This window comes from Daktulosphaira vitifoliae, unplaced genomic scaffold (genome assembly GCF_025091365.1).
Source record: "Daktulosphaira vitifoliae isolate Bord-2020 unplaced genomic scaffold, ASM2509136v1 Scaffold_1, whole genome shotgun sequence".
Classification (NCBI taxonomy): domain Eukaryota; kingdom Metazoa; phylum Arthropoda; class Insecta; order Hemiptera; family Phylloxeridae; genus Daktulosphaira; species Daktulosphaira vitifoliae.
Genome location: NW_026099572.1, coordinates 20,464,162 through 20,477,559, shown reverse-complemented (window position 1 = coordinate 20,477,559; position 13,398 = coordinate 20,464,162). Strand labels below are relative to the sequence as shown.

General features: G+C 25.8%; 1 protein-coding gene across 1 annotated transcript in view; it reads right to left on the bottom strand.

The window, feature by feature from the left end:
• LOC126893599 (hemicentin-2-like) overlaps window positions 1–11,708 on the bottom strand; it is a 125,197-nt gene extending 113,489 nt beyond the window's left edge. The window contains exon 1 of the mRNA XM_050663964.1: window positions 11,451–11,708. The gene's annotated coding sequence lies outside the window, so the exon portion shown is untranslated. The remainder of the gene's footprint in view (window positions 1–11,450) is intronic.
• Window positions 11,709–13,398: the final 1,690 nt, after the last annotated feature.

Below are 13,398 nucleotides of genomic sequence, written 5' to 3'. Positions count from 1 at the left end.
ACAGCCTATGAGTTATTTTATAAGTTTTATTATAAACGGCTTATGGTATCAAAATAAAAAAATATATATATAATATACATATTTTCAACGCATTAAGAAAAGAAGCTTTATGCAATGTTATATTAATATATAATTAATTGTGTATTATTATCTTCCATTTAATGTTTTCTAATTATAAACATAACTCGGTAGTACAAGTCTAAGCATTTTTTATTTTGACCCCTCATCAAGCATAATTAATATACATGAGTAATTGTTTTCTAAAAATTATCCGCAATAAGGATTATATGATGAATAATTACTACGGACAAATGTCAAGCTATATTGTGTGGCGAACAAAGAAAACATTTATGCCTCCTGAATTTTCTCTGGTAACGCCAAATAATTGAAAGAGAAACTCTACCGTGTATTGAAATGCTTTATTAAAGCTATCTTCCCCGGGGTGATCTTCACAATTACGTGCGTAATGAGTGCGCGTCATCACGTGCCTTGTGATTTCGTGTACAACGACTGCTTTCTGTGAGCTACTAGTAGACTGATTTCAAAGGGTATAACGAGTAAAAAGTTATTGCAGTCGCGTAAATTTTCTTGTGCTTATAAAATACATTAATTTACCTTCCACAAAGCTCATTTGTAATTCCATTTTTATTTAAGCTAAAAGAGAGAAATACTTCGAATGGTAACGGTCTCCGTCGTCTGTTAAATTTTAAGTTACAGATTATTTACACTAAAAAACGTTAAATCTATTTTTTATTTGTCATTTTATTTTAAAGAAGATGGCGTATTTTTTTTTATTTTATATTTTGATATTTATTGACATTTAAAATACAATTTTACATCGATAGCTTGTTTTTTTAATATTGAAAAACTGAGGAGGTACTTATAATGAAATTGTAAAGTTCTCCTCTTAAATTTTAAAATTTCTACACAAAATATAACAGCTTCAAATATATCTTAAGACTTAATTATAATTATAATATAATTTATTCTAAAAGAAAAATTATTTCTGGACTTGTACTCTACGGACAATTAAACAACAGAGTTGAAAAAAAAAGTACAATTTTATGTGAAATTCAGAAAATTTATAAAAGCTCTCTCGTACAAAGATTTTATTAAGAAGAGTTTTTCAAAAATTAATATATAGGGGATTGAAAAACCATTTTTTATAAATATTTCCTAAAATTTTATTTGGTATATACACTTTACCTAACAAAGTTATTACTAATAATTATAATTAAAGAGAATTTTATGTTAATTATAACATCTAGATTTTCTTATTTATATGCCTATTGCATATTAAATAATAAATGTGGTTACACTAATTAATTAAAAAAATTATAGTATTCATCAAAGATGAAAACAAATATTTTTTATTAATGATTATATATCAAAAATATGTATCATTTTTAGTGGAAAACACGTTATAAAACTCATATTCTTTCTACAAAAAAGTATCATATTAGCGTTTTAGAAGTTCATTGGTATTTAATTTTCTAGATTATCCGGCAAAGTTATGAGAAGTTATTAATTAGTATAAAACACAGATTGGTACTATGACACAATAAGAAACACGAGAAACTACGAAGCTTATATAAATACAACGAAGATGTCATTGGTGAAGCTCAGCTGTGGTCGCTATGATATTGCTTAGTTTAAATTAAAACGTATCAAAAAATGTCTACGATAAATCATGTTTTGTACGCACATTGTTCCAGCTGTCAAAATGAAAAATACACCATTTCTCACCTAGGTATCGTTAATTTACTTCACTCAGCATTTTCAATAATAAAGCTAACACCTTGAAAAAGAACTTTCAGCCTATTATATGTTTGTATATATGTGGTTTATCTTTTATCGACTGTTTTAAAGCTTGTACAGGTGCAGAAAGAACGATGATATAGAAATAAAAGATTTCATTGACAACATTAAACGGTAGACACCTCTTCGTCATCATAATGATTTATGAATAAAGAAAGCTTTCATGAATTTCATATTTTATATTATAGATGTTTAACTATTGTACTAACTACTCAGTCCTTTTCTTTAGTGAATAATGTATAGGTAAGTACTAAAATAAACATTTTCCATTCAATCCCAAAATAAGTATGTTTTTTTACATTCCAAGTACGAATAAAATAAATAAATTGGGTACGTGTAGTCTGTAGGTAACCTACTTAGCATAATCCTTCTTTAAATGAAAATATATACATACTCATTTGTTTTAAACAATATTTTTGTTGTATAAAAATAAATTAACTTCCTGAATGAAATTACTTTTTAGAACAATTTTTACCAAACGTTATTTATTTGATAAATAATTTATTTTCATAGATGTTAAGTTTATTTTATATTTTTATCTTTAAGAATTGTGAAAATAATTCAATGTATTAAAGGAATTCAATTTCGTTTTAGACTATATTTTTTACACTTTTATTTTAATTATTACAAGAAATACAGTTCAATAAAATATTTGATTCACAGTCAGTGCTATCATTTTATCTTAACGTGTATAATATTGCTTTTAATAATGATATTAAATCAAAAATGTATCTTTTGAATGTTCGCTTTTACGAAAATAAAGTCTAATTTTAGCTTTTACGTTACTTACTAGTCATTGTTAGGTATGAATAACATCATAATGGATCGTAATGCGTAATATTTTTTTAGAGATAAATATCAATTTCATTACTATAGTCAATTTCCCAATCAATTTGTTTCTTTGGTGATGCAAAATATTTTCATACAATTTATGTACTTGTATTTTATTAAAATATTTATGTAACATAAGTCTTAAGGTTTTGAGCTATATAGATTACTTTTTGTAAGCTTCAGGTATAATTCAATACAAGTTTCTTAAACACTGAGTACATTTTTGTTTTTAATGTTAATTTTCTTTATTTTGATTTAATTTATTGAACAAATACTATGAGATTAATTATATTTTAATAATTAAAAAAAGTATTTGTTCTTTTTCAAACAATTTAATTAATTATTTTCTTTTTTATATTTGAAGAGTTTTATTAAAAATATGAAAACTTTTACGTAATTTATAGCTGATTTTTGGGACATGTTTAATTTTTATTTACAAAATTATTCATGAAATTTAGTGTTTTTAAATAAAGCATTTATAAATATAACTATATTTAATATAATAGTCTCTGGAAGTTTGGAATTTAATAATTTTACTTCTGTTATTCCAAATTAAGAAATAACTCTAAACAACTATTTTTTAAACAATATTTTGAAAACTAAGTGAAATCCAAAAATCAATGTTAATAAAATGTTAAAAATTAATAAATGATTATAAAATAATGCTTACAAAAACATTTTTTTTCGGGGGTATGAGTACGAGGGTCTTATTAGAAGTTGTAAACTATAGAAAAAACAAAGTAATCTTTGAAAATTTATTAATACAATAATAATTTGAAATAAAAATTATTATGATTAACCATTATACATTAAGTATCAATAACACCACTCGTACCAGTAGTAATCTAAGCTTGTGCTGACTGCGAGTCTTGTCAATAAATACTTCGAGTAGTATAGGAACAAGTGGGTTAGCAAGAGAGTCTTTATTTGTATTGACCACACAGGTAACTCTTTCAAATATTGAAGTAGGTTGGTTAACATTGTACAACTGTTATCGATTTTATTTATTTTAATAATAATTGATTTTCGTGATTACTTTATTTTTTTTAAATCCCAACTTGATTTACGTATTCGTTATACTTAACTTTAAATCTTATAAATCTTTTGTGAAATGTAAATTCAACTCCGTAATGTTGATAGCAATGTTGAAAATGAATATACTTCGACTTTTGTGTGAATTTATAATATATGTCAAGTCACTTCATGCACTTGTTGAAATATCATAAGGTAAAAAAGAAGTGAACCGAAGTAACAGTTTTTGTGCCCTTTTATATTAAATTTAACTCATCTGTATATGCAAGAGAATTTTCACGACCTTTTACTATTATCTGTTTATTACTCGATTCGATTGTGTTAGTGATTACATATTATTTTATTTAAAATATATGTTTTGTCACATATAAAGAATTCCTTATAGTTATTACTTTAGATTTTTATCAATATACATATTTCTCAGAATAGTTTAAAATATTGATATGAATAATATATATTTAATTTGATGATTAATAGATAATGATTTATAGACTACTGAATAATGAGTGGTGTATGTATTATAACTACATAAAAATATCGTTATTATTACTTTTAAATAAAAAATAAACGATAGCACAGTGGGGTCGCGGCACAGTGTGAGCGTGTTATAGTTGGGACTAGTGTAGATAATATCTGACAGTGATTAAAATCACTATCATACGATGCAAATCTGTAGATAATGTTTAATTTTAAGAAATTGGTGGATTATTCAAAAGCAAAATTCTAACTCAAAAATAATTATGGAAAAATTGCAAAAAAATCATTGCCACAACAGGCATTTATATTAAATGAAAGATAAATATCTATGATTTCAATATAAAAAATAATTATTTTGATTTGTTCATTTTTAAATAAGTTATGGAAATTTTTAAAGAAAAAAAAGTTTAAAAAATGTCAAAATTTACCGATTTTAAAAATCATAATATTTTGGGGGATTTTCACTATTTACGGGGAATGAGGGTATTATCTTTGACGTATTGTTGAAAAAAATCTGTCCTGTTAGAACTAAGAAAAAGTAGAGACAGACACAAAAAAAAAAGTAAAACAAAAATTAAAACATAATGGTAAAATTAATACCTTCTCAGCTTCGCATCGAAGCTAAAAAATTCATCAAAGTAAAGAAAATTTATAAGTGAAAACAAAACATAATCTCTAAATATTACATAAGATATTATTTTCATCTTTCTTCTTTACATACAAGTACCTATTTTGACTACGTATAACGCCGTGTGTTCATTGTATTTTTTTATTATGAATTTCATCGTAGATATTTTCCTTAACTGCGATAATTCTTTATAAAATTGAACAAAATAGTTAATACTTTTGCCATATTCTACAGTTTTGCATTAGATATCCAACGTAATATTATAATTGTGTATTAATTCGTTATATAAAAAAGAAAATTTTATTTATATATTTAAAAATATAAATCAATATTAACTATAATAAAATAACATAAAATTAAAATTTATTTTTGTTCATTAAATACTATACAAATGTATAAAACTACTATGTACTTGTTTCAGTCGAATTTATTTAATGTTTACATGTTTAATGTCGTCCGTTTTTATTGTAATCAATAATTTCATATTTACACCCAATATTCTTAATGGAAATATAAAACAATGTTATAATATTAAGAAAAAATGTATGGCGCATTTTTATCGGACACGCGGATGAATTTATATTAAAATTTTATGGAATAATAGAAATGTTGTGAAATGAAAAATTAATATGCTGAAATAAAAGACTATTATAAAAAGTATTATAGTAGTGCTTGAATTAATTAAAAGTGTTCGTAATTCATATTTCTCGGAATGAATAATAATATGCAATAACCATTTATAGAAAATTATTATTATGGTTATAGGTATAATTTTCATACTAAATTACTTAGTAGTACTCAATGAATCTTAATTGATTAATAATTAAAAGGAAAAAAAGAGGAAATTATCTATATAAAATTGCTCAATAAACATTTTATTATTTTATCACTTGCAGAAATCCTTTCGTATATTTTAATTAATTGGTCAAGAATAGATGTTAGAGTAATCATATTAATCATGGATACAGCACACCGGAATGTTACAGAACCTTTACTTAAAAGAACTGTCTTCATCCTAATTGACTGAGAAGTTTTAAACCGGTGTCTCGCCTAATTTCAGAAACTTAGTATTTGAAACAATGAATTTCTGGACTAAATCGAACTTCACATTTGTAAGTTAGGTAACTTAATATTCCCTTAACAACGTTAGCCAAATATATTCGCTAATAGTAATTAATGAAACAGGGAAATAAGTTTTGACAGTATCATTAGGCAAGTGGCTGAATAGAAATGTCTATTACATAGCTTTGCTACAATTTATTGAACTGGTCATACATATGGAAATATTCACAATTGTGAGATTAGAATAAGTATTTAAACATTTTAGATACTATCTAAAATGTTTAAGTGTATTTGAAGTTTTATCGGCTCGCTTTTTCAACATTGAATTTTGATTTGCATTTTTAAATTGATACGGTTACGTTATTTCCTCAACCTAAAAATATACTTCACTCCTTAATGAGTGTGTATCAGATACTCGAATGCAAATTGAAGGTGATCTAGCGATTCAGCTATTTGTTATTTCTTGAATATCACGTTCAATTTCCATTCGAATTTTCTTTTTCTCGTGTTTTTCTTCCATAGATTCCTTTGGTGTTACGATATTCACTGGTTACTACGTAAAAATGAAAGGAAAACTTTTGTGAAGAATTAAATTCTGTATAGTTAATTCAAGTTAATCTTGTTTTACGTTTGACCACAGTATTAATTTTTCCAAACTGCCTCAATTTGTTTAAATGTAAATGCTTGTCTCATGTTTTTCGATCGATTTATTTACTAACGACGTGATCGTTTAAAAAAAAATATGCTTTCAAGGTTTAAAAAAGAAGATGAACTAACAGGCGACCAATACACGGGGTGCTCACGTTTCTTATTTGAAAAGGTTATTTCAGTGGTAGTTCGCACCAAAAGCGCATTAGCCTCCATACATCATCACCGTCGACTCAAGATTACACAAACACACGCGCGACTACTTACTCGTGTACGGGCAAACACATAAAAGAAAATTTTCCATTTCACACACTGTCCTGTCCCCATATGTATTGCTATAGCTACCAGCACTGCGTTTGCTTTGGATGTTGTGGTGGAGCGGCGATAGATGAAGTTTTTCAGTGTTAATGTGTATGACGGGCATGCGAAAGAAAAGGGTATGGTAAAGTACACGTTGGCGGTAGGCACTAATGAACTCTCCGTGCGCCATTAGAAGCCACCGCCGACCCCGTAGGACCCATTCGTTAAATTTTTCTTCGGACTCGTCCATCGCTATCGTACGTTGGTCTTTTCCCACCTCTTATCTCTTTCTTTCATTTTTTTCCTCCCCCACACTCTTTATCGTGGAATTTCTCTCGTAAAAGGCACCATCTTTTGATAAAGAATTACGATGGAAAAACCCACTCTGTTACACAATAGTTACACTGCCCGTTTTTTCACCACTCGCTTGTCCACCTTTTTTCCCGGATAAATTATTACCTCAGGGAACACCAGTAACGGTGGTCGTCCACTTTTTAAAATACCACTTTTCAGTTGCTGGTCAGGTAGCGAGAAAACATCAGCCAAGGAAGTGACATTTATTTTGTAATGGTGACTTAAAAGAGAAAAATAAAGAGCTGGAATGTAAAACGTTTATATGTATCGAATCAAATTTACACTGCTTGTATTTATTTGGTTCGACTTTAAATTGAATATATTTTATTGTTAGTGTAAGCAATGTTTTGCTGACAAGATTTCGAGTGGATAAAAAACAGCAAAACAGTGTTTATATTTTTTATATCAAAAAAATACTCAGTTATTTGCAATAATATATCCTTCGCTGTTCACTTTTGGTTTTCCAATTTTAAGTAAAGCGTGAGTTTTTTGGTTTTATAACCTTTTGTTAACTGTAAACCCAATTTTATGATGTTTCGGCATTTTATTATTTACTTATAAGATCGACTCAAGATTTCGTAAAATAACTTTTTGATTTATTTTGATGACATAGGATTATATTTGATTACAAATACATTAGCATAAACGATTAAAATAATTAATTAATCAACAAAAAAGAAACAAATAAGTGTTCCTTTTATTTATTTATAATTTTTTATGAAATTGCGAAAGAGGTACTCACATTAATATATATTTTTTTTAATACACTTTCAAATTTAATGTTATTTTGTAAAGCACAACACAAAAGTTAAACGGAATAATTTATTTACATAACACAAATAAATATATATCTTAACTATTCTCTTACGCTTTTTACTATTAAGATTTTTATTATGACAAGAAACATTCAACAAAATTTCTGAGAAGAATAGTACATCTCCATAAGTTCCTTTACAAAACATATCATATGAAAAATTCTAAACCAATATTATTTATAGTTTTCTTTGTTTTGAACTACATGAACAAATAACATTAAAATTAAATGTATATCTATCATTTTTCAAGAAATATAATTAAAATATACTTTCTATTATGATATTATTTGTAGTATGTTAATTCACTAAATTAAATTACAAGTATTTTTATATTAGAATAACGTTTAAGATCATTAAAGTAACGTTGAAATATATTTCAAATGCTTTTAATGCTGTTGTAATAAAAAATTGTAAATTAATCATTAATTTACATTGAGATGATATACCACTGAAAACTAAATTTTTTGTCAGTAATTCTATAGTAAAATATTTTCTTGTTTTTTTTTTTATAATTAAATGTTAAAGTTCAATACCTATTTTGAGACACTGTAATTAGATAAATAAAATAAAGTTTTATTTAAAATTTTATAATATATATGAGCTATTAAAAATGATTGATTGACATCTATTAAAAATTTGATCCGAAAATGCAACAAAATTGTTGATTCATAAATTATAGTAAGGTCTGAAACCTATCTATGTTTTATTTTACAGAATTTTGTAAGAAAAAACAACATCAATTTTAATTTTGTTAAAGTATATCTCCATAAATAAATTGTCAAAAAAAAAACATACTTCTCGTAAATATTTATACAAAATTCTGAAGCGTATCGATAAAATTCCACAATATCAAAAGTATACGTAAATATGTTAACGTGCCCTTAGAGTAATTTAATAATTAGTTATACTATGTTTTCGTGATATCTTAAAATAATGTCAACTACAGCCTACAAAACTATTTCAGTTAGTTAAATTAAACAATTCTATTTCCCAACGTGTATTAAGATAGGTATTAAAGTTACTTTAATCTTTGAGTACAGGAATTTAGTGTAAAACAAAGTTGTTTTAACTTTTACCTTCACATTAAATACTTAAGATTTGCTAAAAAAATAAATAGCGAGTTGAAATATTTTTAATTGTTTAGTCTTTAATGTTGATTAAAATACCAGAACATAACATTTCTGATGAAAATAAACATAGGATTTTCCAGAAATAATTAATAACTTGATCGAACTTGATTAATCTTGAAAATTATTTTGTTCTCTATACAACTTACATTGAATTATCCCTATATTTAAAAGGTAAATAATGCCAAGAAAAACTTAAATATTTCGCTGTGTTGTCAAGTCTTATTATGACTAAACCATACAAAACCCGCCAAATTGCGTTTCGGTTATTTATGATTTTTTTTTATTTCTTTTGTAAATATCACAAATAGAATAAGAATTTAAAAGAAAAAGTTGAGTGTGCATAAAATATTGTATATATATTTAACTCAATTTTAAATACTATTAAGCTCTAATTCATATCTTATAATAAATTATATCTTTAATAAATTTGTATTTATTTTAGTATTATATTCCATTCTCAATGTACTGTAGTATATATTTTAGTATAAACAAGTCATAATAAAAATATTACATATTTTTGATTCAGAATTTTAATAAGTCTATAATATTATTGAGGTCATTCTGTTATTAATAATTTGCGTCAATTCATAGGCTACATTTGTGTAAAATAAGGGTAAAAAGTATACAGGTTCACATAAAATAAAAGAGAAATTATATTTAATGTTTATTTCTGAAGAAATAGGAAAATTAACTAATTAGGATGTTTGTAATAAGTCAGTAATAACAAATTTTTTTATTGTTGAAGGGCTAGATCTAAGTAAATGTTTTATACTGTTTTAGTTTGGCTTATTGTTAAACTTTGACATTAAACTATACCATATATTTTTTCTTACTAACCTATGATAGATTTTTTCTAAATAAATGTAGTTGTACTCAGCTAATAAAATACCAATAGATAATTTAATTTTTTTTTCTGTGATATTATGAAATCAAAGTTTTTTTTAGTTCATTAAACTTTACTATAATACATTTTGTTTGTTTCAAAACAAAAACTAGGGATGTTGTTAAAATGCATTGTATTATTATATCTTTTGTTTTAATTTTAAATTACTTAAATAGTTAACAGTGAAAAGATTACTAACGAAATTTAACAATAAAGTTCACTTAAAATGCGTTTATGGTTGTTTTCCAGTAAAGTCCCGTTATGATTAATTGAGTCGTAAAATAACAGATTTGAATTTTTAATGTGTAATTGGAAAAATATGCACATTAATTAAATATTAGCGTTACGAATATTTAATACATATTATTGATACAAATATTAAAGTCCAGGAAACTAAACTTGTTATCTTAAATTATGTTTCATGTCATTATTAGTTTCCGGTATAATGATTTTTAATCTATTTTTTACCAAATATTGGCAATAGAGCTTTTTAAACAATTTATTTATGAAAATAAATTTTATATTACTTTAGAACAATGTAATTATATTCGATTTATCTATACTAATAAACGATAAATGGTCACTTAGTTTTGTCGGAGATATCAATTAAATACAAGTAAAGGGTTATTTGAGTTATCATGCAAAATAAACTCTAGTTGTAAGCTGATCACGATGAATTAAGTTTAAAAATGAATACATTTAAGTGTTTGAATGTTTCTAAATAATACTAAGTTGAAGTTTAATAGTATTTTGTTACAGGTTTCAATTATAAATGATTTTGCTTTTAAAATGAAACCTACTAAAAACATAATGAAAACTCATCTTGAATTATTCATAAAATAAACAACAGTCACAAGTAAACCAAGTCTCGTAAATCCTTTTATTCTGAGCGACGTTGATATTAGTAGTTCCTTATGTCATTGCTTAATCAAAGAACGAATTTCAAAAATATCGTCAGAAAATGGACACCAAGTAAGAGTTTAATTATATGTAGTCGATTTCTTTTTCTCATTTAAAATTAATTTTTTCTTTGACAGACATCACTTTTTCAAACAATCTTTATAAAACAATTTATTTCATCAAACAAAATGAAGTTAACAATAAATATTTCCAGCAGATGTTTTTAAATTTTTAATACTAATTTTAATATACAATGAACAAGTGCATTTTACAATAAGTATTTGATAAATAATGTTGAAATTATATTTTGCGCTGTGTACACGCTGAACAGTAAATTTTAGAAGTATCTATTTTACATAAAGCTCGCTGTATGACAGAACAACTGGAAAAACCAAAATATGATTGTATCGTTATTTTGTTTGAAATGTCATTCGAATCCATTATAACAAATTTAAACATAATAATACCATAAAACTAATTAGCCAAAAAGCATTTTGATAGTGTAACATTATTTTTCGTTTTCGTTCGAAGAAACGAATGAATAATTACCATAATAACAACATGTAACTTACACAAAACTTTTTTGCACTTAATCTCGAATGGCAAACAACAATAACTGAAAAATAGTCCAACTTGTAACGGTGATTTTTTTATAACTAAACTTTTAAAACTTTAAAAAAAACTGTAACAAATATTAGTAGCGGTGTCGTTGATGGCGACGGTAAAAGATTACGATTTTAAGATAACTCGATTGGACGACAGCGGACTGTGCGAAACAAACGCGGAAGGCGACTAAACGGTACGAAAAAGCGGCGGCAAATCTTTTTGGAGAACCGATCGGATACGCGACGCCGTCTGCTGGTGAAATGGACCGGTGGTCGCGGCAGTTTCCTTCACAATAATAATCACACACTCCTTTGCCTTTCGCCGTTTTGTTTTATCGTATATATGTCCTAAGTTTTTACTACTGTAATGTGAAACGTGTATAGGTATTTTTTTTTTTTATTAAATTGTTAAATTTATTTCACTCGAAACATTTTCTTTAAGAGTAACCATTACTGTTTGCGATGAGCAAACATAATAAACTTCAACCAAAAACTTTTCTGTAGAATAGAACGTGGTCGAGAGGTTTTTCAAAGGCGGAGAATTTTTTCTTGTTCTTTCTACTTTTCAACCAAAACGACTTCGTACCAAATTCGTCAAATCCTTGACAACAAAATGTAATACACCATAGTCACAATCCATCCGCGTTGTTACCAAACGATGTATTCTCTCAAGATTTATATCAATTACAAAAAGGAACGAATCAAAAAAAAAAAAACTGAAATATTTTCTTATCTAGTACGAAGTAAATGCAGTGTTGTAAGTATTATACCCAATATAATAAGCAAGATATTGTAAAGGGTTTGAAATATACTCGACTAAGTAAAGGTACAAAAAGTGTAGGTATATAGAGTAATAATCGGTTTTATACTACAAATAAAATTGAAAACTGGTGTTGTAACCTACATAAGAAATTAAAGTTATATTTTCAATGATACTACAATACTTCAAGAACATAGGTTTCTTATTTGGAACATGTGTTATTGTAATAAATTCTACAATAACAAACGAGAGCCACACAACTTACATCTATGTATGCTATAGAACTTCGCTTAGAGTTTTGTTTTTAACTTGAACAAGCATTTTCAATATATTAGAAGTAAAAGAAATGTCCATGTTTACCTTAGAGAGTGCCAAAATACTATTGTTTTTGTATTTTATCAGAATAACATATTCAAATAATTTTTTGTATGTTTCGGATATCATCAGTTTTTTTTTTCAGAGTTTTCATAATGTTAGCTTGTTTGCGGTACCGACATTTGTACTGCAGAATTGATATTTTTGAATGGACCGTTTACCTATTCAGTTATTACCAAACAAACATTGTGTGCCTCTACAAAAATATGAATTCTTTTTACTGTGTTTACTCCAGTTTTGTAATGTAAATACATTTTCGCATCACTATCGAGTAGTCAATAGTCAATATTCATACGAATTCGTTCAGTTAACACACCTTGTTTTTTAATAGTTTCTTTTAAAAAATGTTCACTCGTACTTTAGTACAAAAGTTTTTTGTATTTTTGCTGTTAACAGATCCCAAAAAACAATTTTCAATTCGACATTCGAATAAAGTATTTATTGATTTTAAAGCCTTCGTAGTATTAAATATTATATAAAAATTAAGAAAACTTAGATTTATTCTTAGTGTTGTGTTTCATAATATTTACTATGTGGAGTTAACTATAATTTAAGAAAAATAATTTTTATTCCCTGATACTTACAAAGCAACTAAATTATCATAGTTATCAATATCACTATATCATTTCATGTTATACATTATATATTTTTTTCTAAAGCAATTAGACTGTTATTATTAATATATAAGTGCCTAACAGACCCCTAGTTACGTCCTATATCAATCAATATTTCTATTACATAAAACCTTCCTTGCAAGAACATTAGCAACTTTATTACTAA